Raw genomic sequence first — 4,169 nt, forward strand, 5'->3', positions numbered from 1 at the left:
ATTGATTGATTTAATGCTCTGTGATTAGATTTGCGCAGATCTTTTATGCATGAGTTTAACAATATTGATTCGAGATTCGACATATGACATTTCATGTTTAGGTCTAGTTTCAATAGGCAAGTTAATTTATAAATGGTTAAGTCGAGATTCGAAAGATGAGATTTAATACCGGTAAATTAATTGTGTGATTGTAATACGTAGCGAAAGCCCTTTATGATCTGATTAATGTATGCATTGATGATTGATTATTATGTTATACCCTGGAATATTATTTATTGGTGAACCAATGCCCTAGATCCTTTTATTCTTTGTCTTCTCCTTATTCTTAATCTCCGTAGTTTAGTTCCTTTTAATTATAATATATTCGTTACTGATGTGTCAATTTTATATAGTATTTTACCCCCGTCCCTTGGTCATAATTAGTAGTATTTTTGGCTCTTTAGAGCCACTTTTATTACTAATTGGTGCTTCATACTGTTTTCGTAGATTTGGTTGACTTTTGCAGGGATTTGCACTTTTGGAGCATTTTCCCGATTTATTAAGGAGCAATTACGATCACTAGAGAAGCACGACCAGTTTTAATAGCCCAGGGCCGATTAGAGCCATCGAACCAGTGATTAAGGGCTCGGTGTGTATGATATCGGGGCATTTGGACCGAGTATTCAAGACCCGAAGAGGAAACCAAGATTGGCCCGAAGAATTGGAGCCCAATCGTAGTCCAGATAGTGGCCTAGGAGAGCCGCCCGGCCAAAAAGGCTGGCGCCCAGAGGCGCACCTGGCCGGGCGAGAGAAGCAAAGGTCAGAGCCCTGTGACGCGCTCGGCCGGGCGCGAGAAGCGTATTGATAAGAAAAAAAGCGCGCCCGATCGGGCGGTGCCTCGCCCGATCGGGCGCGTGTTATTGTTAGGAGACGATTATCGTCGTTTAAGTTTGTTTTAATTTAGGATTATTACGGTGTATAAATACTTCTCCGTAAAACGAGTTTAGTACTCTTCTTTTACCTTCATTTACTCTCTCTTAATTATTTTCTTAGATTTTCTATCTCTACTTAGCTTTTAGATTAGTTTCTCTCTCTTATACTTTTTTTCTGAATCTATTCTTAATTCCAGATTTATTTGGTAACAATTTCTCTTCTCTTAATCTTAGTTGTTTATATTATTCCTTTGATCATGTCTTGTTTTATTACTTTGATTAGTTTAGTTCCTATTATGTGTGAGTAGTTCTATTTCTAGGGTTTGTGGGGATCCATAAATAATATGAAGGGGTGATTCATTGTTGTTGATTGTCAATGTTAGATTAATTTCCTATTGATTGATTTAATGCTCTATGACTAGATTAGGCCTGATCTTTTATGCATGAGTTTAACAATATTGATTCGAGATTCGACAGATGAGAATTAATGTTTAGGTTTAGTTCCAATAGGCAGGTTAATTTATAAATGGTTAAGTCAAGTTTTGAAAGATGAGATTTAATACCGGTAAATTAATTGTGTGATTGTAATACGTAGCGAAAGCCCTTTATGATCTGATTAATGTATGCATTGATGATTGATTATTATGTTTTACCCTGAATATTATTTATTAGTGAACCTATGCCCTAGGCCTTTTATTCATTGTTTCTCCTCCTAATTTTATTCTTTCCCACTTTTACTCTTAGTAATTTAGTTTCCTTCGATTATTATATTTTGGTTACTTTATAATCTAGATTATATTAATTAATTAGGAATAGAAAGACTCGTTTCTCTGTGGATTCGACCCTACTTCCCTATCTACATTAGTTAGAGGATTCAGGAATTACTTTTGATTAGGGGATACAACTTTACCCTGTCAAAATTTGGCACCGTTGCCGGCGAAACGGTTTTATTTTTGTTTCTGATTATTTTTGTAGTCTAGGTTATTTCTTTTTGTCTCAGAGAACGTTAGTTCTTTGAGGCAAATCTCATATTTGCTTTTAGTTTTTTTTTGTTTATGCCCAGTTGTTCCAGATCAGCGTACATCCCATTCGATCCTGATATCGAACGATCCTTCCATAGACAGAAGAACCTTTACAAGAAAATTCTGGCGGACTCTGGTGATAATAATAATCACCGAGACCCTCCAAATAGTTCTAGCGATTAAGAGGTATCATCAGATTTAGAATCAGAGATGATGACTCCAAAGAAGCTTAGTGATTACTCACAACCAAAGCTTACAGATTTTCCACATCTCACTCCCACTCCGGCTCTTGATGGGGTACAATTTGAGATTAAACCCCAATTTATAACGATGATAGAGAGGAAGCAATTCAGTGGAGCTAAGGGTGAAGACCCAAATCTTCACATTGTCGACTATTGTCAATATTGCAATACCATCAGGCAAGCCGGGGTCACACAAGACCAAATCAGGGAGATTCTCTTTCCTTTATCTTTAACTGGAAAAGCTAAATTGTGGTTTAATGGACTAAATAGAATTGTACTTGGTATAACTGACTGGGAAACTCTTGTTTTGAATTTTTATAACAAGTATTATCCTGTAGAGAGAATAGCCGTACTACGGAGTGCAATTCAGAACTTTGCCCAAGAAGCCGATAAAACTTTATATGAGGCTTGGGAGAGGTTCAAGGACTTACAAAGAGAATGCCCCCATCATAATTTAGCACAATGACAGTTAATCCAAGCCTTTTACAATGGCATTGGAAATTCATTTAGAATAATTTTAGATTCATCAGCTAGTGGGAGATTTATGAATCTTAATGTTGATGATGTAGGTCAAATTATTGAAGATATGGCGATACATAATTCCCAATATGGGAATCCAGGAGGATTTGCTAACAAGGGGAAGCATAGTGTTGACTCTGTATCCTTTTTGCAAGCCCAATTGACCTCTATCTGCCAAAAATTAGATAATCTTAGCACTGCTAATGTAGCTAATGTTTCTGCAATTAAAAATAATGCTAATGAGGATTTCTGTCAAAATTGTGGAATTATAGGTCATTGGGAACAAGATTGCAACAGTTCCGTGGAGCAAGTTAATGCCTTTCAAGCTTATAGGCAGAATAACCCATACTACAACACCTACAATCCTGGGTATCGGAATCATCCGTACCTTTCCTACCGGAGTACTAATGTTCAAAATCCACCACCACAAGAACCATAGGCGTCACAGCAACAACAACAGAAATATTACCATCCCAATGCTGGCTAGAAGAACCAACCACAACAACCCTCCTCATCTTCCGACCCTGCTTTGGTAGACATTAGAACGATGCTAGTCAATATGTAGAAGCACACGGAGAGTAGAGATGCGCAAATTGATTCAATTCTAGCACATAATAAAATTGTAGATAATCAAATTGCGCAACTTTCCGCTACTCTACAAGCCTGCCAACATGGAGCTCAGCCAGCACAGCCGACCAGGCCTACGGATCAAGCCTATTCAATTACTCTAAGGAGTGGTTCAAACTATGAAGGGCCCCCTATGTCCAGAGTTGATGAACCTGTTTTATTAAATAATGCTAATCTTGATTCCGTTAAACCAAACAATGTAGCTAATAACCCTGCAGGGCTAAAGCATAGTACTAATATAACTAACTCTACATTGTAGGGTACGACTCCAAAGAAGGTGGCCACTCCAGATAAGAGCAATACTGCTCCAAAGACAGTTATCAAACTTCCATTCCCCAATCGTCACTTGAAGAAAAAACTTGGATAAGCAGTTTGGTAAGTTCCTAGAGATGGTAAAAGATTTGAAGGTAACAATTCCCTTCACTGAATTAACCACACAAATTCCTTCATATGCAAAATTTATGAAAGAAATATTGACAAGAAAGAGGTCTATTAGTGAGGTAGAGACAGTAGCTTTCACTGTAGAGTGTAGTGCCGTACTTCAAAATAAATCTCCACCTAAATTAAAAGATCCGGGTAGCTTTTCTATCCCTTATCATATTGGCAATATAATGATTGATAATGCATTGTGTGATTTGGGTGCTAGCGTTAGTGTTATGCCATTATCTGTGTGTTCCAAATTGAATATGGGCAAATTAAAAGCTACTAATATTACTCTACAAATGGCCGACCGTTCTTTCAAATACCCCTTAGGTATCTTAGAGGATGTCCCTGTTAGAGTAGGTAAATTTTATATACATGTTGATTTTGTTGTTCTTGATATGGCTGAGGATATGCAAACCCCGATT

At 37.3% G+C, this 4,169-nt stretch overlaps 1 non-coding gene across 1 annotated transcript; it reads right to left on the reverse strand.

Annotated features, from left to right (window-relative positions):
- Positions 1-2,524: 2,524 nt before the first annotated feature.
- LOC145607457 (small nucleolar RNA R71) lies at positions 2,525-2,631 on the reverse strand. The gene has a single exon (XR_014105566.1). It is a non-coding gene; the product is annotated as a small nucleolar RNA R71 (small nucleolar RNA).
- Between the last annotated feature and the right edge of the window lie 1,538 nt (positions 2,632-4,169).

Source organism: Chenopodium album, chromosome 2 (genome assembly GCF_948465745.1).
Source record: "Chenopodium album chromosome 2, dcCheAlbu1.1, whole genome shotgun sequence".
NCBI lineage: Eukaryota > Viridiplantae > Streptophyta > Magnoliopsida > Caryophyllales > Amaranthaceae > Chenopodium > Chenopodium album.